This window comes from Panthera tigris, chromosome X (assembly GCF_018350195.1).
Source record: "Panthera tigris isolate Pti1 chromosome X, P.tigris_Pti1_mat1.1, whole genome shotgun sequence".
NCBI classification, from domain to species: Eukaryota; Metazoa; Chordata; class Mammalia; order Carnivora; family Felidae; genus Panthera; species Panthera tigris.
In genome coordinates, this window is record NC_056677.1 from 108,806,871 (window position 1) to 108,832,677 (window position 25,807).

The window sequence follows — 25,807 nt, forward strand, 5'->3', positions numbered from 1 at the left end:
GTATCACACTGATTGATTTCTGGATTTGAAGCATCCTAATAAATCCAACTTGATCATAATGTATAGTCCTTTTAATATATTGTTGAATTTGGCTTGCTTGTATTCTGTTGAGGATTTTTCCATCTATGTTTATTAAGGATATTGGTCTGAAATTTCATATTCTTGTAGTATGTTATCTAGCTTTGGTATCAGGGTAATGATGGCCTCGTAAAATCAGTTTGGAAGTGTTGTTCCCTCCTCTTTATTTTTTGGGAAAAGTCGGGGAAGCATTGGTATTAATTTTTCTTTAAGTGTTTGGTAGAATTGACCGGCGAAGCCATCTGGTCCTGGGATTTTCTTTGTTGGAAGGTTTTTGATTACTGATTCAGTCTTTGTACTTTTTATGTTATTGGTGTGTTCAGATTTTCTTTCTTCTGGTTCAGTCTTGGTAGGTTGTATGTTTCTAGAAATGTTTCCATTTCTTCTAGATTGTTCATTTCATCGGCATGTAATTGTTCTTAGTAGTCTGTTATGATCCTTTGTATTTCTGTGTCTCTTCTTGCATTTATAATTTTATTTGAGTCTTCTCTCTTTTATTCTTAGTTTGGCTAAAAATTTGACAATTTTGCTTATCTTTTGAAAAAAATAACTTAGTTTCACTGATCTTTTCTATCATTTTTATTTTTTTAAGTAACTTATTTTACCTTATTTTCTTCATGTTTATTATTTTTGAGAGACAGAGACAGAGTGCGAGCTGGGGAGGGTCAGAGAGAGAGGGAGACACACAATCGGAAGCAGGCTCCAGGCTCTGAGCTGTCAGCACAGAGCCCAACGCGGGGCTCGAACTCACAAGCTGTGAGATCATGACCTGAGCCAAAGTCAGAGGCTTCACAGACTGAGCCACCCAGGCGCCCCATTTTTCTAATTTCCACTTCATTTATTTCTCCTCTAAAATTATTATTTCCTTCCTAATGCTAACGTTGGGCTCAATTTGTTCTTTTTCTAGTTCCTTGGGATGTGAAGTTAGGTTGCCTATTTGAGATCTTTCTTCTTTCTTAATATAGGTGTTTATCGATATTAACTTCCCTCTTGGAGCTGCTTTTGCCGCATTCCAGAAGTTTGGGTATATTGTGTTTACATTTTCATTTGTCTCATGATGTTTCTTTAATTTCCTTTTTGATTTCTTCTTTGACCTTTTTGTTGTTCAAAAGTGGGTTGCTTAATTTCCACATGCTTTTGAATCTAACCATTTTTATTGGGAAAAATTAGTCTATTCTGTTTCAGTAATTATGGGAGATAAACACGTAACTGCTTCTTTCCTTTATTAACAAATTTGCATTTTAAATAAGCTTGTTTAGGGGTTCCTGGGTGGCTCAGTCACTTGAGTGTCTGATTCTTGATTTTGACTCAGGTCCTGATCCCAGTGTTGTGGGATCAAGCCCCATGTTGGGCTCCACACTGAGCATGGAGTCTGCTTAAGATTCAATCTCTCTCTTTCTCTCCCTCTCTCTCTCCCTCTCCCCCCCCACCCCGCCTCTCTCCTTGGCTCATATGCACTCTCTCTCTAAAATAATTTAAAAAATAAATAGTCGGACGCGTAACCGACTGAGCCACCCAGGCGCCCCTACCTTGTCTTCATTCTTAACAAATAATGATAAAAACAGATGACCAGATTGGGTCTGACGTTGTTGTTGTTGTTGTTGTTGTTGTTGTTGTTGTTGTTGTCGTCGTTTTTCTTAATATTCAAGCCTTGTGAAATAAAACCCTCTGATGGAGGCTTAAGGAGCCCTTTCAACTTGGTCATGTGAGTAACCCCAATAACATTTCCAGAAGGTAGCATGGTTGGGGAATGAGGCATTCAGATTAATGGAGGAGAAGGGGAGATTTTTTTTTTCCCTTTATGTGATAACAGTTGTTCCTTGCTGATGCTGCCCCAGCAGAGAGGATTCCTGTTTACTCCTCGATGAGAATGACAAGTGCTCTAACTGATCTAAGCCCTCAGTTATGGATGTTTACAAATCCAGTCCTTTACAAACCCAGACCGTCAGTCCTGGTGATAGCTCACTTAGCAAGAGGCTCGTGAAGCCTCAAAAGTCCAGGCTATCTCGGGTGACTCTGGTGGAGCAGAATAAGCCTGGGGAGAGGGGAGGGAACACTGAATCTGCCTGTGATCATTCTCTCTAGCATCCCGTGTTCCACAGGAGAGTGTGATTTTGTTTCTGTGGAGTACTTTGAGCAAATGGTTCAGGTATGTTTGAGTATTTACAGGGGCAAGGCCAACCTGTTGTAATGTGCTGAGTTGTGACTCCAAATTCCTTTGTGACAATGGCCAGACAGTGTCGAAGTCTGCCTCCACACAGGCCATAGGCAGCTGACTTCTCTCCAGTCCTTATTTGTTTCAACAGTAATGCTGTTACCTGCTCTTTGGTTATTATTATGTAAACTTACTTTGGCAAAAGTGCTCATCCTCCCTTTTCCTGCTCCCACTGTACGTTGGGGCCCGACTCAGTCCCTTTACTTTCCGCTCTGTCTGCGAATGCACTGTTCCATCTCTGTCTCCCCCACTAGGGTGTGAACTCTTTCAGGACAGAGACTATGCCTGACTTATGTTTGTATCACTAGCACCTTGAATGTAGTGGGCATTCAACAATGTCTGATGAATAAATGAATGAAGGAAAGAACAAATGAAAGAATAAAAAATGGTGAAAGGGGTTAGACTAGATATCTTTTGAGAGCTCCCCGCTATAGGCCGAATCAACACCTCCTCACCCCAATTACAACTGCATTTTGCATAGATTCAAGAATAGATAACAGAATGATTCAGAAGAACATAGGAAATTATAGATGAGTGCATGAAATCTCTCATATTTCATATGCTGCCTTCCGCCAAAATTTCCCCATCTTTGTCTCCTTTTCTCCCGCGGGCTAAGATCCGCTTTTCTCCTTTCTGAGGCAAAGAGAGAAAACTCTGACATTGGCAGTTCTCCACCAGCCTGTGCCGCTGTTCATTCTAAACAACAGCAACAAACAAACAAAACCTCCCCACACCTTACTACCTTCTTGATGACAGCTCCTGTACAATGCAGTATTTCCTTGGTAAATGCAGCTCTTTGAAACTAAACTGCAGCCTGCAGCCTGCAGCCTTTGCCCCAGAAGCAGGAAAGCCAAGGATGTGCCACCTGCACACCCTGTCACTTCCAAATACCGCTGATGGCTGCAATTAGCATATGTGAAATAGTTCTCAGCAGCAAAGATCTCTTTCCCGCTGTGTAGGTAGATGGGTAGCCGGCTTTGGAGTGCAGGCCTCCTGGGCGGTGCGGGCTTCCCCAGATTCCACCCGCACCTTCAACTTCTGCCGATTGCTTGAAGGTTCTGGTTGTCCTGGTGACAATTAAGTGGGAGTGTGACTGTAATACCGTTAAAACCTTTACATTTTACGTAAGGTCAGAGGAGAAAGCAATTTTAAAAATAAAGTATACTTAAGTAGTTCATTATCAAAGTTGTTTTTCTTATGTATTTCTGGAATTATGTGAAAGTTTAAAGGGCCAAACAGTCAGGTACAAATAGAAGGCTTCCTAATGCAGGTTATTTTACTAAGAGGAGAGAAACAATGAGTGAGAATGAGACACAGAGAGAAGGGGTGGAGAAAGAGGAAAATATGGAAATAGAGACGGACTGTTGGTTTCTCTTAATACTGTTTCTATCAAAGAATTCCTTTCGTGAACCTAGAAAGGCCAGCAAAGGAGAACAGTATGAAGAAAGGCAGTGGAATTTAAATCGATGGTTCCTAACGATGTGTAATGAATGACTAAGGCTTAGATCAAAGCCCAAAAGCAGAAGAGCCGTCCAGCCTTGACTGTAAAAGTGGAAAGTCAAAGCACACATTAAGGGTGGCCCTTTCTGGCCGCTACCATCCTTCTGTAGGGCTCTTTGTCTTTTAAGGAAACATATGCCATAGCAGCAAACTAATCACAAGTGGACATTCTCTTTTATTAGTATTGTTTTTCTTACAGAGAGTGAATGCACCAGTGGGGGAGAGCAAGCGAGAGCGAGAGAGCTGGGGGAGGGGAATCCCAAGTAGGCTCCACGCCCAGCATGGAGCCCACCATGGGGCTTGATCCCACAACCCTGGGATGATGACCTGAGCCAATATCAAGGGTTGGACGCTCAACCCACTGAGCCACCCAGGCGCCCCACAAGTGGACATTGTTAAAGGTGTACTTGTGTGCTCCTTTACTGCATAGGGGTCCGAAGACTGATCTCCTGACTGTATCGTTATAATAATGCAATGGAAAGACCCAAAGCTGGCAGCCTTGGCTTTGTAGCTTCCAAGAACCCTAACAAAAGTCAATTTCCAGATGCTTTCTCCTTCCAGAAAAAGTATCATAAGAAGACGCATCAGGGTTTCTTCATAAGAGTATGGAAATCTGATGATCCTCTGGGAAGACATTGACAGTTTCTCTCCTTCTCCTTGTCCCACTCCTCTGTGCAGTGGGCTGTGTCCAAGTGGGGTATGCCCTGCCACCAAGAGTTGGCTGCATTTCAGCAGCAAAGAAGAAAGACACCAGAGAACCATGACTACTCCTTAATACTCCTGACCATGATTTCTCCTGAGTCCCATTATGTATTTTTCAGCATGCTTCTGTTACTGGATCCTTGCTTAAAGTCCTTTTTAACACTGTGCCACCCAGAATTAAAAGGGTGCTGAATGTTGCCCGTTACATTTGTTTCTTGGTCCTGAGCTGAGTCACCATGCCTGTCAGCACAGTATACAACCTGCATGCGACCAGGTTCTTTATATTTGGAAGAGTTAAAGTAAATCACCTAATTTAAAATAATTTTTTTGAGAGAGAAAGAGAGAGAGAGCGAGCGAGCAAGTGAGCACGAGTGAAGGACAGGGGCAGAGGGAGAGACAGAGACAGAGACAGAGAATCTTAAACAGGCTGCACGCTCAGAGTGAGCCTAACATGGGGCTCCATCCCGCAACGCTGGGATCACGACTTGAGCTGAAATCAAGAGTCTGACTCCCAACCAACTGAGCCACCCAGGCACCCCAGTCACCTAACTTTTAAGATTCCTCAATTCAATCAGTGGAGGTCCTTGTCCTTCCTTAAGATGCTTTTCCACATCAGTGGGGACATTCAATTCGTTTTTCATTTTGACCCTAAAGGAATGCCCACTAAGGGAACTGACAAGCTAAGTCTTATTTGAATAGGTGGGGCCTGGAGTTTTCACAATAAGGGACTCTTGCTGAGTGGTTGAAGGCTTGGTTGTGTGCAAGATGTGGTCAATGAAAGTAAAATGCTACTTAAATCTTCAGGGAACAGACTGGTGCTCTACCCTGTAATAACCACCGCCTGCCTAAAAAGCATTCAGACTACTTTGTGTCAACAAAACTCTCAGCATCTACAATATCCAAGTGACTTTTATCTTTAAAAGGTAGCCTCTCCAATGCCAGTACTTTACCTTTTGGAATTCCTCCTTTAAATGCCTTTAAAGCCAGTATCTGAGTCATACAAGAAAAGCACACTCATTCCTTCAGATCCACACCTAGTCATTGAACAAAAACCCAGTTTGATCCACCCCCCATTGCTCATCAGACTTGGCTCTTGGAGGTTATGTGTCTTTTCCAAAAATTCGAGCCACTCTCCAAAGACCAAACTTTCACACCACTGAGAGTCATAGGAATGGGTTCCGAAGACGGTTCCCAAAGAGGAGGGCCGAAATGTCGGAAGTCCCTGAATCCCACTGGAATAATTGCGTGGCCCCCAAAGGGACAACACTTATTTCTATGTTTAAAAAAATATGAAATACTATTTAAATAGTGAGGAACGGTAAGAAAACTTAGTTTAAAGTGGATATAAAATCTAGACTTTCCCATTTCTAAACATACAAATGGGGTTAAAACCACTAACGTCAAAGGACTATTATGATAAATAGATGAGACATATGGATACATTTTATATCCATATAAATACCATATGGATATGAGTATCCATATACCCAAAGTGGACGTTCAAGAGTAAGATGTATACGTATGTATAAAAGTGGGCATAAGTATTTGCATATCTGCACACTACATAAAATTAGTGCTATTGTATTTCTGTCTTTTATCTATGAGGCAAACATGAGGAAGATGGAAATGAAAGGGATGAACAGTTGAGCTTAGATGGATTCAAAGAGTAGAAAGGTGAATGCAGATTTCAAAGTAGAATAGGGTGGCTTGAATTTTACTAATGATTCACTTTTTCTTTCTTAATGCCAAATAATGCTATTTGAAAAAGGTTAAACCCTCTGAAGACATGACTGCATTTAAATACAATGAAAGAGGAATTCTCAGTAACTGCTAATGGTGCCTAATTACTCCCCAATTGACTTAAGATTTATTCTTATTCTTATTCTTCTTATACTGGAATTTCAACACAAAACATATTTAATCAAAGGAAGCTAACTGAATGAATGGAGAAGCTTAATTTCACTTCACTTGAACCAAATTTTCCCAGATGAGTTTCTTTTTCAGAAATATAATACTTGATGCCACTCAAGACCCTCAAAATAAAGTTAAATACAGGATTTATCACTGACCTCTGAGTGAGTAATTAGTCTTAATATTTCTCTTTTCCTTTCCAAATTATGTACTCAGAAGATCATGAGGGTATTTCTCCAAACTGAGCATTCAGTTATCGATGGCAGGTAAGAACTCAGTTAACTGGAACTCGAACAATTAGAACTCTCAAGGTACTAGAATGTTGCCAATTTACTACTAAATACTACCAAATCTTCTGGAAGGGAGGGAGGGTGTCTTAGTTTTACACTGAGCGCAGTTTCCTACAATTTTCCTATGACAGCTATATAAGGAAACAGGGAACGCGTTAACGGTTTACAAAACACTCCATGTGCTCCTCTCTGTGACCTGGCCCCAGCTAACATGTTACACTTATTTCTTCACACATGCTCTTCCGGCCATTCCGAGCATCTCTCATTTTAAAAATTCTTACAATAACCTTATGAAAGATGTCATGTGTTTTAATTTTACAGATGAGGAAACTGAGGATTGGTGATGTTAAGTAACTTGTCCCAGGTCACATAGTTAGTAGTATTAGGACTGTATTTGGATCCAGATCATTTTGACACCAGAGCATACATCTGCATGACGACCCTTGAACATTGCAAAATCGTCAGCTAGCATAGAAATACTGTATTGCGGGGCACCTGGGTGACCCATCTGACTCTCGGTGTTGGCTCAGGTCATGATCTCACCGTTTGGGAGATGGAGCCCCGCATCAGGCTGTGTGCTGACAGCGTGCAGCGTGCTTGCGGTTCTCTCTCCGTCTCTCTCTGCTCCTCCCCTGCTTGCCCTCTCTCTCTCTCTCTCTCTCTCTCTCTCTCTCTCAAAAGATACAAACAAACAAGGAAACAAAAAATAAACAAACATTAAAACAAGAAATATTCCGTTGCATTCATTAGTGTCTATGTCCTGAGTGGCCCATGAAAGTTGTGGCTTCATACGCATAAGAAATATTTTCAGCAAGAAATGAAAACGGGGCTTCTATTTAAACTTCAGTTAAATATGGTTTCTTCTAATTCTAAAATGCCAAGTTAAAAGAACAATTTCCATCAATTAACAGAATAAAGTTATCCACATGGAGTAGGTGTTCAGATCATAATGCAATAATGTCAGAAATTAATAACAAAATTCACTCAAAACTTGATACTTAGGGAAAGATTTAAATGCCCTAACAGAACGTATCAAGAAATGACATCAGCAAAAATGACAGTGGGAACCTCTGAAATGTTTTTCCTAAAGGCAATGAAAAAACTAGCAAAAACTTTACGAATTACCTTTTTCAGAATTCCGGAATGCTAAAAGCCTGTGTTAATTTCCAGAGTTCTGTAAAAAGGTATAGTATGTAAGTGGCAACAAAAAGAGGGTTAGAATGGCTATCCTAATATCAGACAAAAATGGACTTTAATTCAAAAATTGTTACTGGAGAAAAAGAGGGATGTGTCATAAGGATATATGGGTTAATCCCTCGATAAGATATAATAATTATAAAAATATAGGCACCTAAAAACAGAGGTCTAAGATACATAAAGCAAAACTGACAGAATTGAAGGAAGAAATAGTTCACTAGTATTTGGCGCCTTCAATGCCCCACTTGCAATCATGGATATGACAATAACGGAGAGGAAACAGAAATCTATACAATATGCCACCCAATTACAGCAGAATATACATTCTTCTCAAGAACACAGGGAGCATTCTCTACGATAGACCAAATGCTAGACTATAAACCAAGTCTCAATAAATTAAAAAAGACTGAGATCATACAGTATACATTCTCCAACCACAATGAATAAAAGTAGAAACCAATAATAGAGTAACATTTGGGAAAACCACAAATGTATGTATGGATGAAATAATGCTCGCTGAATAAACAAGGGGTCGAAGAAGAAATCACAGGTGAAAGTGGTTTGAGATGAATGTAAACAACAAACAACAACTTACGGAATGCAGCACAAGCTGAGTTAGAGGGAAATTTATAGTCATAAACATCTATATTAAACATCAGGAAAGAACTAAAACAAATAACCTGAACTTCCAACTTAAGAAACCAGAAAAAGAAGAGCAAGCTAAACACAAAGCATGCAAAAGAAATGGGATATTAAAAATTAGAGCAGACACTAATGAAGGGAGAATAGGAAAAGAATTGAGAAAATTAATACAACCAAAAATTGGTTTGCTCAATGACAAAGAAAACCGGCAAACTGTTATGTGGACTGACCAAGAAAAAAAGAGAGAAGTCTAGTTATTAAGCTCAGGATTAAAAGAGGGATATTTCTACCAACGTTATAGAAAGAAAAAGGATTATGCAAGGATACTATAGACAATTATAGACCAACGAATTAAGTAACGTAGATAAAATAGACAAATTCCTCAAGAACACCCTCTATACAAATTGACTCAAGAAGAAGTAGAAAATCCGAATTGATATCAGGTAAATAGTTTAAAAACTACCACAAAGACAAGCCCAGTCCCAAACAGCTTCACTGGTAAAATTTCCCAAGTATTTAAATAAGAACTAACAGTGATACCTCACGAACATTTTCAAAATATCATAGAAGAGTGTATGTTTCTCAAGTCATTTCACGAAGCTAGTGTTACCCTGAAAAACAAAGACAAAGACATCATGAGGAGAGAAAACTACAGAGCAGTGTCTCAAAACTTTGTTTTTGATTTGAGAAAGCAAGAGAGGGGGGGAAGTGAGAAAGTGGGGGGCGGCTCCTTCATACAAAGGACAAGCACCGTACTGAACCCCTCACTACCCACCCCACTGTCATGCGACTTCTATGATCCCACATCACAACAATTTTATTCAAGTCCGCTTCTGTGTATTGAACATCCAATACGGGCTAGGCCTAGAACAACAAGGGTGAATACTGCAGTTTCTGGCCTCTGGGAACTTATAGTTCAGTGTGGGTGACAAGCACATTAGTGGATAAGTACGCAACGATGTGTTTAGGGCTCTAGTACATGTGTGCACAAAGTGTTGTAGGTTGGGGTCAGAAAGTACAGGGACATAACTGCATCGGAAAGGGTGTGTACTTTGTCCAACAGAAAGTCCTTGAAGCTTTGTGAGCGGTGAAGTGACATGGTCAAAGGAGCGTAAAAGAAAATCTGGTAACTTTGTGTAGTAAGGACGAGGCCATGGGAGAAATTACAGGCAAGAAAGTAATTAGGAGACCATTTGACTAATTCTGGCATATGACGACAAAGATTTGAATTCAAGTGGTACTGGTGGTAAGGAAAATAAACGATGTCCATTAATTTAATGGACGAATTGAAATCCACATGGCCTGGTGGCTGAGTGGTCAGGAAGGGCAAAGCAGAGAATGGCTTTGTGTGTCTGTAACTGACAGTGTGGTGGAGCCATAACAGAAACGGAAGGCTTATGAGAGGGGCACAATTCGAAGGAGAGAGGCTATGCTGTGTTTTCAGCATGTGTGTTTTGAGTGGCAATTGAGCATCCAAGTGGAAATGGGCAGCACGTAGCTGGGCATGTATGCTTGACCATAGAAATGAAGTGTTTATGAATCTATACATGTGTAGTAACAGTGTAGTAATATACACTGTAATTACATACATCAAGCTCAAGAGAAGAAGGGCGGGGGGAAGTTGGGGAGTGTAACTTTCATTTATCAGTAATATTTTATTTCTTAAAAAGGAAGAGAGGGCGCTTGGGTGGCTCAGTCGGTTAAGTGGCCGACTTTGGCTCAGGTCATGATCTCGCGGTCCGTGAGTTCGAGCCCTGCGTCAGGCTCTGTGCTGACAGCTCAGAGCCTGGAGCCTGTTTCGGATTCTGTGTCTCCCTCTCTCTGACCCTCCCCCGTTCATGCTCTGTCTCTCTCTGTCTCAAAAATAAATAAACGTTAAAAAATTAAAAAAAAAAAAAAAGGAAGAGAGTCTGAAGCAAGTATGGCAAAATGTTAATTCTTGTATGGTCTCAATAGTAGGTACATAGGTGGGTATATTATTTTCTTTACTTTCTTTACTTTAAGATTTTTTCATAACTAAACAAAATAAAATAAACTGAAAATTCTATTAATCAGAATGTACAATCCCCAAATTTCAAGCACATTGATATTTTAACCTAGAAAGACAAAATCTAATCCTTTGATTGTTATGATGTACAGCTAATCCATGGAGTTGTTGAAGTCAATCTGTTGCCTCCAATAAATTACCAGAAATTTAGTGGCTTAAGACAATACAAATCTATTCCCTTATGGTTCTGGGTGTCAGAAGTATGGAAGGCATCTTGTTGTGTTAAAATCAATATGTCAACAGGACTGGTTCCTTCTGGAACCTGTAGGGGAGAATCGCTTTCCTGCATTTTCTAGCTTCTGGAGGCCACCTGAATTCCTTGCCTCTTGGTCCCTTCCTCCATCTTTAAAGCCAACAGAGTATTTTGTCTCTCTCTCTCTCTCCATCTATATTCATGTTGCCTTTCCTCCTATAAGGACCCCTGTGGTTGAGCCTACCCAGATAATTCAGAATAACTTTCCAATCTGAAGATCCTTAACTTAATCACATCTTCAAAATTTATTGCCATGTGAGGCAGTATATTCACCGGTTCTAAGGATTAGGATGTAGAGATATTTGGGGGACAGGTGGGGTGCTTATTTTGTCTACTACATAAGCTCTTATTTGTAAGCTTAAAATAATAATAATAATAATAATAATAATAATAAATGACAATTACTAAAAAATAGGAAACTTTTTTAGCATAAGGTTTTTTAATAAGTTGTAATATTTATTATAAAACTAACAAGTGGAAATAATAAAGTTTTTCTGATTAACACAAAATTAGAAATAGGAATCTTACATTTACTTCAACCATCTATTTTAGATTTGTAAATTTTGGTTACACAGTATCAAGGCAATTATTTTTTTTCCCAGCTCTATTAAGGTATAATTGACATATAACATTGTGTAAGTTTGAGGTGTACAACATATTGATTTGATACACTTATATATTGCAATATGATTACCACTATAGTTGGCTCATACCTCTATCATATCATATAATTGCCGTTTCACCTTTGTGGTGAGAACATTTAAGATCTACTCTCTTAGCAATGATCAAGTATATAATACAGTATTATTAACTGTAAACACAATGCTGTACATTAGATTTCCCAGAACTTAGTCATTGTTTTTACTGTTTATTTATTTTTGAAAGAGACAGAGACAGAATGCGAGTGGGTTAGGGGCAGAGAGAGAGAGGGAGACACAGAATCCGGAGCAGGCTGCAGGCTCTGAGCTGTCAGCACAGAGCCAGATGCGGGGCCCGAAGTCACAAGATGCGAGATCCATGACCTGAGCCGAAGTCAGATGCTCAACCGACTGAGCCACCCAGGCGCCCCGGAACTTAATCATTTTCTAACTGGAAGTTTGTACTGTTCGACCAACCTCTTATTTCCCTCACCCTCCAGCCCTTGGTAACTACCAAGGCTCTCTGTTCTACTCTCTCTGTTTCTACGAGTTTGGCTTTTGGAGATGCCACGTTCAAGTGATAACATACAGTATTTGTATTTCTTTGTCTGAATTGTTTCAGCTAGTATAATGCCCTCAGGGTCCATCCATGTTGTTGCACATGTCAGGATTTCCTTCTTTCTCATGACTCAATAATATTCCATTGTGTGTGTGTGTGTCAGTATATATCACTATATATATATATATATATATATATATATATATATATATATATATATATATATATCTGTTCTTCCATTGGTGGACCCTTAGGTTGTTGCCATATTTGGCTATTGTGAATAATGCTGCAATAAATATGGGAGTATGGCTATGTGTTCAATATCCTGTTTTCATTTCCTTTGGATACATACCCAGAAGTGAAATTGCTGGATCATATGGTAATTCCATTTTTAACTATTTGAGGAACCTCTATACTGTTTTCCATAGTGGCTGTACCATTTTACATGTCCACCAATAGGGCACAAGGGTTCCTTTTCTTCACATCCTCACCAACACTTGTCATGTCTTTTTGATGATAACCATTCTGACAGGTGAGAGGTTACATCTCACTGTGGCTTTGATTTTCATTTCCCTAATAATTAGTGATGTTGAGCATCTTTTCATGTACCTGTTGGTCACTTGTATGTCTTCTTTGGAAAAATGTCTATTCAAGTCCTCTGCCCATTTTTTAATCAGTTATTTGGTTGTTGTTGTTGTTGTTGTTGTTGTTGTTGTTGTTATTGAGTTGTAGGAGTTCTTTATATATTTTGAATTTTAACCCCTCATCAGATCTATGGTTTGCAAATATTTTCTCCCATTCCAGAGATTGTCCTTCATCTTGCTGATTGTTTCCTTTGTCATGCAGAAAGTTTTTAGTTTGGTCTGTAGTTTTCTTTTCCTGTAATGGCATTATCTGACTTTGGTACTAAGGTAATGCTGGCCTTGGAAATGAATCTGGGAATGTTCCCTAATAGGAAATGATAGAGCATTACCTAATTGCTGGTGTCCTAATGATGGTGCTGAAGAAAAAGAATGGGTGTATAGGACTAAGAGGAGACATTAAGTTCCAGGAGAAGTCAAACTTAAGAAACCAAGTTTTTAACCAAGCGAGGACAATACTGAATTGACTATTATTATTTTGTTCTCAGCAGTAAAATATTCAAATTACTTTTTAAAGTTAAAAAAATCAAATCAGAGAATGGAACAATCTATTCATATATTTTGAAGAGAAAAGGGCTAGTCCTCTTGGACCAAAGGGGAAATAATTATTTGGAAAGCTATAGATGAGTTGCTACCTATGGTCATGTATTCTTGATGCAAAGATAATGATAGTGATTAGTAATAGTGATCATAGTAGCATTTATTGAATTATTATTATGTTAGGCATGCTGCTAAGGGTTTGTATTTAATCTTCACAATAATCCAATGAAGTAATTAATAAGGAAGTCCTCGCTTTTACAGTGGAGGAAAGTAAATCTGAAGTAAACATCAAGTGACATATCCAAGGTCACATCACTTACAAGTGACAGATCTGGGTCAAGAACGCAGGCAGTCTACTTGCAACACATGGATGGACCTCGAGAGCATTATGCTAAGTGAAATAAGTGAGACAAAGAAAGACAAATACAAAAGATTTGTGGTTACCAGAGGCAAGGGGTAGTGACAGGGAACTGGAGAAAGGTGATCAAAAGTCTCAAACTTCTAGTTATAAGATAAATAAGTCCTAGGAGAGTTGTGATGTACATCATGATGAGTATAGTTACCGCTGATGTATGATAGATATGAAAGTTGTTAAAAGAGTAAATCCTGGGAGTTCTCATCACTCATCACAAAAAATATATATATATACATATATGTATATATATGTATATATATATATTTTCCTTTTGCTTTTTTTGTATTTATGTAAGATGATGGATATTAACTAAGCTTACTGCAGTAAACATTTAATGATACATGGAAGTCAAATCATTACGCTGTACACCCTAAACTTATTTATTTATTTGTTTGTTTGTTTTTATTAAATATAATTTACTGTCAAATTGGTTTCCATACAGCACCCAGTGCTCATCCCTAAACTTATACAGTGCTGTATGTCAGTTATATCTCAGCAAAACTAGGGTGGGGGGGAATCCCAAGCAGTCAACACTAGAGTCAGCACCAGAGATGCAGTTGTGGCCCCAAACTGCCATGGCCCCTACCCTCATGGGACACAAGCTGGTAGAGGTTCTGAGAGGAATGTGTGCCAGTGACCTGAGATTGTATGTACGAGGAACTTGACTGGTCTAGGGGATCCAGAAATACTTCATTACATTAAAATCTGATGCATGAGTGAATGTGAAATAAGCAAATGTGGTGCAAGACAGGGACACATTTAGGGAAAGCATTTCAAAAAGAAGGATTAGCGTATGTGGAGGCAAAAGCCCTGTAGCTAGAGCACATCCCACGGACAACAACAACAAATGGTTATTGTGGCTGGAATATCGTGAGCATAAGGAAGTATGATACACACTGAAATCAGAGAGGTGAGCCACGTTCAGCTCGTGTAAGGTCTTACAGGCCATTATAAGGAATTGGGGTTTACTCTGAGGTGGTGGTTATGAACTAGGAGTGATTTTGTACACCCGTCCATCCCAGCGGCTATTTGGCAATGTCTGGAATAATTCTGGGTTGTCACAACTGGGGGGGGGGGGCTGCTCCTAGACTCTAGTGAGTAGAGGTCAGGAATGCTGCTAAACCCCTGACCATGCACAAGACAGTCCCCCGCTGCAAAGAATTTTTGGCCTGAAATGGCAATAGTGCTGAGGCAAGAAAAACCTTTTTCTAAGGGTAATGGGAAACTATTGAAGGGTTTTAAGTAGGTAAGTGCCCAAGTCTTACATGTATTTTAAGACTGATGTCTTATGTCTGATGTCAGCATGGAGAACTGATCATGGAGAGATATGTAAGCTGTAAGTAAGGGTATAAGGATATAAGGATACTTACAAGGATATAAGCAAGCTACTTAAGAGACTTTTATAGAAGCCCAGGCAAAAGATGAGTATGGAATTGCCTAGGCTTGTAGCAGTGGTAGCAGAGAAAAGTGAAAGGTTCAACTTCTACTTTGAAAGTAGAGACATGATGACTTGCCAAAGGATAGAATCGAGGTGGGTGCGGAAAGAAAGAATAATCAAATATGGTACCCACGTTTCTGGCTTTAGCTGATGGGTGGATGGGTGGAGGTATGATTAAGTGAGAAAAAGATTGAGGGAAGCAAAATGTGGAGCGAGGCATAACATAAGTTTGTTCATGGTGGTTATGAACTGCCTGCTTGGTATATAAATGAAGACACCAAGAAAATAGGTGTATGGGTTTAGACCTCAGAGGAATCAATACTGAAGAGATATATTCATGAATTTTCCATCTAGAAGAACAAATAAAGAAGTATGGAATGTCTGTGGGCAAGTCTTTATCTTCTGGAGTGAGTATCATGAAAAGATACTCCAAGCTGTATCCTCTCCTCAAAGGTGTCTTTTGGTGTCGTTACCAGAGATACTTGCTGTTGGTTGGGTCGTGGGGCTTACACAGTCTCACATGTCTTATATTCTGTAAACTAATATTCGTATTGCTTGAGTGAAAACCAAGCAGTTTTTGTTTTCATAAACCACGCAGTGTCAAAGATGAACATGATTGTGTGAGTTTTCCATTTCATATTTGAAGATAATAGTAAAATTCTTTCACATCCGGTGTCTTCAGTTTGTCTATCACTCTAGAGCTCAATTCAATTCCACTGCAGCTAGAAGAAATGCTGAGGTATGATGCACTATTGGCCAAGGCAAAGCAGCTCTATGTCACTTCAGATTTTGCTACATTCAATGATCAATGAATCTGTCTATCTCTCTCCACCTTCACTGCCATTATGCTGATGCAAATGGAAAATCCAGTTCTGGATTTCCACAACTGGCTCATATTTGGGCTCCTCTTTTTTTTTTAGAGGGGGGGAGGGAGAGGGACAGATGGAGAGAGAGAGAGAGAGAGAGAGAGAGAGAGAGAGAGAGAGAGAGAGAGAGAATATTAAGCAGGCTCCATGCTCCGCATGGATCCTGATGCAGGGCTTGATCCCACAACCCTTGGATCATAACCTGAGCCAAAATCAAGTGTCAGACACTAAACCGACTGAGCCACCCAGGTGCCCCTGGGCTCCCTGTTCTTAATCCATCCTCCAGACAGCTGCCAACATTGATTATTTAAAAACATAAATTAGAACTTACTACCTAAGTCCTTAGAACTTTCCAGAAATTTCCCATGACATAATACAATCAAAATCCTCACAAAGGCTTTACATTATGCATAACTTGCCTGCCTTGCCATCATCTCATACACTCTCCCCATACTCACTGTTTTCCAGACACACTATCCTTCTCTATGGGCCAACTTTGCCCTTGCCTCAGGGTCTTAGCACTTGCTGTTACCCCTGGATGGGCTGTTCTTCCCCTGAGTATGCCTGTAGCAATAGCCCTCCCTGTTCATAGGTCTTAGTCACCACTTCAGAGAGGGCCATCTCTGACTCCATTTATTAGCTGTATAACACTGAGTAAGTTGCTCAACATTTCTAAGCCTCTGTATTCTCATCAAGGAACTGAAGTTAAAGAGAGCTCTTATCAAGAGAGGGGTGTGTGGGTGGCTCAGTCAGTTGAGCCTCCAACTCTTGATCTTGACTCAGGCCATGATCTCATGGTTCATGATATGGAGCTCTGCACTGCCAGTTCAGAGCCTGCTTGGGATTCTCTGTCTCCATTGCTCTCTGCCCCTCCCCTGCTTGTGCTTTCTCTCTCTCTTTCTCTCTCTCTCTCTCTCTCTCTCTCTCTCTCTGTCCCTCAAAAACAAATAAATAAAAATCTTTTAAAAAAAGAAAGAAATTTTAATAAATGATTCTGACAAAGCAAGTCAGCCATCTGGAAGAAGATAAAACTAGATTCATATATTTTTTTTACTATGTGTAAGAATAAACTATATAGATCAGGGAAGCAAATGTGGGTGAATTCCTCTTTAAGCTGAGTGTAGGGAAAGTCTTGCTAATTGGCTTAAAATGCAGAGGCAATAAAAGAAAAGATTGATAAGTTTGACTACATTAAAAAACAATTTATGTACATAACCCACCCCCACCACAAATAAGATAAAAAAATAATTAAGGGAAACTGGGAGATATTTACACATATCGTACATAAAAAGCTGCCATTCCTAAAATATAAAAAAAAAATCTTAAAAATTGAGGGGAAAGGCCAAAATACCTGAGAGAAAAATGGGTGAATGACACACAAGGAAAATTCCCTACAAAAAACGTTTTTAAATGGACCTTAAATGCATGAAGAGATACTCAATTTCCTTCATGATGAGAGTAATGTAAAGTAAAAGTACGCTGGGATACCGTTTCTCACATGCCAGAGTGTCAAAAACTAAAAGGTATTAAAAAAAGACTCTGCTTTTTGTGTTGTTGATTTTAACTATTCTGACAGTTGTTAGGTGATACCTCATTGTGGTTTTTATTTGCATTTCCCTGATGAGTGATGTTGATCATTTTTTCATGTGTCTGCTGGCCATCTGGATGTCTTCTTTGGAGAAATGTTCATGTCTTCTGCCCATTTTTAAATTGGATTATGTTTTTTGGGTGTTCAGTTGTATAAGACCTTTATGTATTTGGGATACTAACCCTTTATTAGATATGTCATTTACAAATATCTTCTCCCACTCCATAGATTGCCTTTTAGTTTAGTTGATTGTTTCCTTCACTGCGCAGAAGCTTTTTGTTTGGATGTAGTCCCAGTAGTTTATTTTGCTTTTATTTCCCTTGTTCAGGAGACCTATCTAGAAATATGTTGCTACAGCTGATGTCAGAGACCTTACTGACTGTGTTCTCATCTAGGATTTTTGTGGTTTCGGGTCTCATATTTAGGTATTTAATCCATTTTGAGTTTATTTTTGTGTAGAGTGTAAGAACTTGGTCCAGTTTCATCCTTTTGCGTGTAGCTGTGCGGTTTTCCCAATACCATTTGTTGAAGAGACTGTCTCTTTCCTATTTTGTCAAAAGTTAATTGACTATGTAATTGTGGGCTTGTTTCTGGGTTTTCTGTCCTGTCCCGTTGAGCTGTGTGTTTACTTTTGTGCCAGTACCATACTGTTTTGATTACTGCAGCTTTGCAATATAACTTGAAGTCTGGAATTGTGATACCTCCAGTTTTGTTTTTCTTTCTCAAGATTGCTGTGGCCATACAAATTTTAGGATTGTTTGTTCTAGTTCTGTGAAAAATGCTGTTGGTATTTTGATGGAGACTGCATTAAGTCTATGTGTTTGCAAGAGGGCGTAGAGACAGGAAACCCTCATGCTCTATTGAGAATGCAAACTGGTGCAGCCACTGTGGGAAACAGTATGGAGTTTCCTCAAAAAGTTAAAAATGGAACTACCGTACGATCCAGTAATTGCACTACTGGGTATTTACCCACCAAACACAAAAATTCTAACTCAAAGGTATACATGCACCCCTATGTATATTGCGGCATTATTTACAATAGTCAATTATGGAAGCAGCCCAAGTGTCCATCCATAGATGAATGGAAAAAGAAGAGGTGGGATAGGGGACCCAGGTGGCTCAGTCGGTTAATCGTCCGACTTCGGCTCAGGTCATGATCTCACGGTTCGTGAATTTAAGCCCTGTGTCGGGCTCTTGTGCTGACAGCTCAGAGCCTGGAGCCTGCTTTGGATTCTGTGTCTCCCTCTCTCTCTGCCCCTCCCCTGCTCATGCTCTCTTTCTCTCTCAAAGGCAAACATTAAAAAATTTAAAAGAAAGATGACTGGATAAAGAAGCTGTGGTATATAAAGAATGGAATAGTATTCATCCATAAAAAGAATGAAATCTTGCCATTTTCAATAACATGGATGGATCTAGAGAGTATAATGCTAAGCAAAATAAGTCAGAGAAAGACAGATACCATATTGTTTCACTCATATGTGGAGTTTAAGAAATAAGATAAATAAGCAAATGGAAAAAAGAGAGAGAGTGAAAGAAACAAACCAAATCTTAACTATAGAGAACAAATAGATGGTCATGAGAGGGGAGGAGGTGGAGGGATTAGAGAGTACACCTACCGTGATGAGCACTGGGTGATGTATGGAATTGTTGAATGACTATGTTGTACATCTGAAACTAATATAACACTGTATGTTAGTACTGGAATTAAAATAAAAAACTTAATTAATGAGTGACTCTGCTAGTGAAGCTATGAGTAAGCAGGCACTCTCATGCATTGCAGGCCAGAATGCAAACTGGTGCAACTCTCATGACAGGGAATTTGTCAGTACTTAACAAAATCGCACATGCATTTGCTTTTTGACCTAGCAATCCTACTGTATGGTGAAGGTTCACCCCCACCAGTGCAAAAATAGATATGCACAAGGTTCTTCATCAGGGCATTGTTTGTAATTCCAAAATATTGTAGTGTTTGAATAAACTATGGTACATCCATATAGTGGAGTACTATGCAGCTTTGTAAAATAAAAAATTTTTTTAAATGGGAGAGATGTGTATGAACTGAGGTGGGGTGATTTCCAGGATACAGTGTCAGGTGAAGAAAAGCAAAGTGGAAAACAGCATGTGCAGTATGCCTCATTTTGTTTAAGAAAAAAAGGGGAAATAGGAACATGTGCATGCATCTGCTCATTTGTGCGAAAAAAACCCACAGGAAACATAAGCTAAGTACTAATGAGATCTGTTTCCTACAAGGTGTGGGTGGGAACCTGGTAGAAAAGATGGACAGCAATGAAGTGAGCGAGATACTTCTCTGAGAATTCCTCTTTGAACATTTCTAACTCTTGGAGCCATGTTAATGTTTCACGTGTTCAAAAAAAGACAATCAATAGAGCCAATAAGGATTGGGGAAAATACTAAAATGGAACAACAATAAACAACCCATGAACTGCACTTCAGTTTTTTTTTAATGTTTATTTTATTTTTGAGACAGAGAGAGACCGAGTGCGAGTGGGGGAGGGGCAGAGAGAGAGGGAGACACAGAATCCGAAGCAGGCTCCAGGCTCTGAGCCATCAGCACAGAGCCCGACACAGGGCTCGAACTCACAAACCATGAGATCATGACCTGAGCCTAAGTCTGACGTTCAACCGACTGAGCCACCCAGGTGCCCCTGCACTTCAGTTTTAAATGCAGAACAGAACTGCTCTGAAGAGCAGAAAGAGAAAACTAATTCAAATAACTCTTTTCTTTCACACTTGGGATTTTATTGGTTGTTTGAAGATCAGTACACAGATATTATGAACAATTAGTTCAAATTTTAATGTATGTACTGAAAATCTAAAAAGCCATGTAGTTATGAGTTCCCTCTAAACAGTTTTTCAGGGACCTTGCAGCTTAACATTTAGAGGCAGTTTTCCTTAAGAGGATATGAAGTATCAATACCCTCAAATGATTGATAAGCTTCCAAATTGTAAGTTGCCCTCATTCACAGTTTAATATCATAGGTACTGCATGCATGAGTTTTCAATCTTTTACAGCATAAAACAAAATTATTAGGCAAATGCGACTACCACAACTAAATACAGCACAAAGTGCACACAATTCTGACAGGCAAAGCCAAGGTGGGAGTGGTTTACTTTAAGAAATAATTCTACTAAAACCCAACATGGAAAAGAAGTCACTTCAAATGTTGAAGGCACAGTAAAGGCATGACCATGACTCCAAATTGCCATTTCACATGTTTTGTATTACAGGATATAAAAACAAAACAAAAACCCCGAACCGCAAATGATTTCACCTATTGAATGAACGCATTTACACTTAACAAATGAGGTAAAGCTCATTCTCTGCTTAAAAATGTTTCTAGAGCTATTAGAAAGCATGCATTTATGAAGTAGTTGATGACACTCCTATGCCTGTTACAAGGATACAGGGACCACTAAGACATGGTACACATCCTAATCAGAGTTAGCTGCTTCTCTCCTGCTTCATTAGAGGCTGGATTCTATGTATTTTCAGTTCTCCGTTTTCTTCAGGTCAATGTTTCCTTTCCTGGTTAGTCACTTTGGCCTGTTTGCCCTTTGTTCCCCTTTTCCCTTCTGTTTGCACTTGTTTTGCCAGAGGATTTAGCCTTTCCTGCTAACTTTTTGGGCTTCGTTTCTACCTTTGAAGGAGCAGGTTTCACTGACAACCTCGCAGATCCCTTGGGCTCTCCCTCCACGGCCCCTTCGACTGCATTGACCTTCTTCCGGGGCATGTTGGCGGTGGGGAGAGTGAGAGCAGGCCGCTTAGTGCAGAGAAACTTCACGAAGCTGAGCTGCAGGGCCACTGCCCCTCCTTCTGCCCTCTGATGACTTTCCAACAGTGTATTTGGACAATATGACCTCGGGCTAAAGACAAGAACTCTAAAAAAATATTGAACTCTGGTTTGTAAACTGCTTTTTCTCAGAGGCATGGGTTAGACATAACTGAATTACTTTCTGTGTATTCTAGGACTGACCAAATACATCGATATATGGTGGATAAAGCCAGCCAGGTTTCTCATTGTCAGAAAAGGGAGTTACAGATTTGGGAAATGGAAAAAATAGAATAAACCTTGTAGCGTTGGATTGGGTTTGGAGGTATCAGTGCAACCTAATGGATTTTTGTATAGAGATATGTGAATAGATATAGGTGTATATGGGTGAATATGTGTGTCTACTTTCTAGCTGCATTGGCAAGAGGGGGCTTAGAAGCAATGACACCCAAGAAACAGTGGGCACACCTAGTGTCAGATCTTGGCTTCTAAATACTCAGAGGAACCCAAACTCCTTGAAGAAATGGCTGCTTTTCAGGCTGGGGCAGGAAAAGAACAAGATGAGTCTGTAATAACCTGGGGTGTCAGAAAGTAAGAAGCTGTTCAAAGCACGAGGTGGGGATAACTCAAAAGGAAACAGAAGCCACTTGTTAGGGGATTCCACCGACCAAATAGAGGATAATTTGGGCATCTAAATAAATGATAGTATCTGAGATTTTATCCCTTTAAATAAAATAAGAATCCATGAGTCCATATTGATATAATAATTAAAGAAGAAATAAAAGGAGAAGGGTAAGGTCCTTCTTGGAGTAGAAAGCCAACCGATAAATTGTACAAACAATAATGGAGGTAGAAAAGTATCATTTGGCAACCGTAAGAGTAATAATGTTTTCAGGCAAGAATCAACCAAATCTAGTGTGTAAAGGTTTGAGGATATTTACATGGTTTCAAAGTATTTCCCCCATATGAAGCTTATTAATTACAAAGGGGGAAAATAGGTCACAGTGAGATAAGGTTGGCAGATTATCACCTTAATCAATGACCAAAGTTAACATCACCGATAACGAGACTGATAACATCATGTGTCTCCTGATATGATGCATAGAGAAGAATCCGACATCACTTCAGGGTTATCCTTAACCCAAGATGCATGACCTAAATATAATCAAGGGGTGACACTAGGCAAACTCAAGGACATCTCTTTTCACATATCTGTATCTATATAAAAATCCGTTACGTTGCACTGATACCTCCAAATCCAAAAAGTACTGTTAAAATACATACTTAAAATTTTTTTTTCAATGTCTTGAAACGTAAAGGAAGATTGTGTTTCAGGTTAAAGGGAAGTGACAATTGAATGTACCACGTATTTCTGTATTTTATCATTATAAAGGACATTATTGGGACAACTGGCAAAATCTGAATGGGATCTGTAGATGGATAAATAATATTGTGTCAATGTTAATTTACTGATTTTGATCACAGTACTGTTATGTCAGAGAATGCCTTTGCTTTTAGGAAATACACACCAAAGTCTTTCAGGATAAAGGGCCATCGTGTCTACAACTTACTCTCAAATGGATCCGCAAAATAGTCACAATGATATGTATATGAAAATAATAGGTATGTATTTGTATATTGCGTGTATAAATGCAATATGATATGTATATTTATATACATATATGTTACATGTACGTATGTAGGAAGGTCCCTACCTTGCACAGATATCTTAAAGATTAAAGAGAATATTTATAAAAGGATTAGGCCTGTGCTTGGTGCATTAGAGATGTTGGATACATGTTAGTGATTGGTGTCATTGTTGGCAATTAAACCTTAGTTTCCTCACCTCTGAAATGGGATTACTTATGCATCCCCTAGAGACTATTAACTAAGATAATGTTTGTAACAGTGAGGTGTGAACCTTAATGTTCTCTGGAAAAGGCAATTGGTAATTACTAAAATTATTTTTCAATTTTAGGATACTTCCGTAGTGCTTGTTGAGTAGTCGTATTGACTCATTTGATCTTCATAACAACCCTATTGAGCTAAATACTATTATTAGCTCCTATCATAGGTCAGGAACCTGGCCAGAGACAGTAACTCACTTGCCCAAGGTCATACCGCTAAGAAGTTGTAGATCCAGGCTTTGAGACGAGGTGGTCTGACTCTAGAGTTTGCATTTTTAACTGCTATGCTATGTTGATTGTCACTTCTTTTGCTACTTCACTGTAATTTCACATATCTTGACACCTTGTTCCCCAGGTTTTAAGAGGCATTAGGCTGGTAATGTCCCAGGGTTTGGTGGCAATATCATGGTAGCCCTCCACGTACTACTTAACACGGTGTCGTTTGGGGTTTTGTATAATTTTTTAGACGCTCTCTTTCGTTTCTTTTTCTTTTTTTTAAATTTATTTATTTATTTTGAGAGAGAGAGAGAGCGAGCGAGCCAGCAAGGGAGGGTCATAGAGAGACGGGGAAAGAGAGAGAATCCCAAGCAGTTTGTGTGCTGTCAGTGCAGAGCCCAACGTGGGGCTTAATCCCATGAACCACAAGATCATGACCTGAGCCAAAATCCAGAGACAGACTCTTACCCTACTGAGGTAGGTAAGCCACCCAGGTGCCCCTTTTCATATTGAAGGAGGCTTTTCCCTCTTGTGTATCATGCTTCTATTCTCCCTAATGGAAAACTCTAAGGAACCTTTCTCATTTCACTTGTTTTTTTTTCCTGAATCTTCCCCAGATCTGCACATAGTGGTCCACGTGTGACAGAATAATGATTTTATACAAGAAATGGAGCATAATGTTTTCCATTTTGTTTCCAGTCCCATTTCTGAAAATAACCGGCCTTTGGTCAGTAATTTGAGAGGCTGAGCTATTAGGCCTAATAGTTTTGTCGGACAAAACCGGTGCTCTCAATCCTGTTGCTGGGTAAACTATTAAAATAGGGCTCTGAAAGTGATTTCGGTGGGGAGGCTAGAAATATTTGTTTCTCTTTTGCTTTACTTTTTGCTTTCTTTGGTTGGAGCTAGATGATTATTCTAATCATTCTCTGTTTTATGTGTTTAAACGTGATTAATAAATTCTGAAAAGGTGACAGTAGACACATAATAGCCCCTGGAGTTTTAAAGAGATACTGTGACAGTGAAATTTCTGACTTCCCTAAAATTCTAAAATATGAATTAAATTTTGGCAAATTAGCTCCCAAATGCTGACTTTAGAAATCTACAGCTTAGCTCTGCTCCCAAGGGATTGCTCCCTCAGTTCACAAATTGGCAAATATATGAGGCAATCATGGCTGCAAGTAAGAAACAAATCCTCTCTTGTCCTTCTTTCTTTATTTGAGAGAGAGAGAGGGAGAGAGCCCCCGTTGGAGAGAGGGGGAGAGGGAGAGGGAAAGAGAGAACCTTAAGCAAGCTCCACACCCCGCCCAACGTGGGGCTCAATCTCACAACCTTGAGATCATGACCTGAGCTGAAATCGGCAGTCGGACACTTAACTGACTGAGCCACCCAGGTGCCCCTCCTCCTCCTCGCTTGTTCTTTTAAGCCTGTAATGAAGTAGTTGTGTTTTAACCATTTCTCTTTTAGGAATTAGGAAGTGTGACTGTTAGTATGATTTCATCCTCTCTTTCTCTTTTTTAAAAAGGTTTATTCATTTAATTGAGAGAGAGAGAGAGAGAGAAAGAGATGGAGAGAGAGAGAGAGAGAGAGAGAGAGAGAGAGAGAGAGAGAGGATCCCAAGCAGGCTCCGTGCTATCATCACAGAGCCTGACACAGGGCTCGATCCCACGACCTGTGAGATCATGACTTGAGCCACGATCAAGAGTCAGACACTTAACCAACCGAGCCACCCAGGTGCCCCTTATCCCCTCTCTTAAAGAAATAACCAGCATACGATGAAGGCAGTGGGGAAACAAAAATAACAACAAGAGTAGTTTGGTGTACTAAATGATGCTTCACACCTCTCTGGAGATCTGTTCAATTTTCCTCATTGTAATTTCTCTGTGTTCAGATTGCATGCTGTGGTCTGAATGTTTGTGTTCGCCCCAAATTCACATGTTGAAATCCTAACTCCTAATGTGACAATATGAGGAAGTGGGGCCTTTGGGAAAGGGTTAGGTCAGGAAAGTGGAGCCCTCATGAATGGGATGGATGCCCTTATAAAAGAGACCCCAGAGAGCTCTCACACCTCTTTGACCCCGTGAGAACCCAGTGAAACGACGGCAGTCTGTGAACCAGAATGTGGGCCCTCACCGGACACCAGATCTACTGGAGCCTTGACCTCGGACTCCCCACCCCCCGAAACTGTGAGAAATACACTTTTGTCATTTATAAGCCACCCGGTCTATGGCATTTTGTTGTCGAAATCAGAACAGACTAAGGCAGTGTGTGATCTCTGTTGATCCTTATTCAAGTTCACTGATTCTTTTCTTCTGGGATCTCAAACCTGCTATTATATCTCTCTAGTGAACTTTTCATCTCAATTATTATATTTTT

General features: G+C 39.6%; 1 pseudogene; it reads right to left on the reverse strand.

Annotated features, from left to right (window-relative positions):
• Positions 1-20,954: 20,954 nt before the first annotated feature.
• Positions 20,955-21,272, reverse strand: LOC102971156 (annotated as a pseudogene).
• Positions 21,273-25,807: the final 4,535 nt, after the last annotated feature.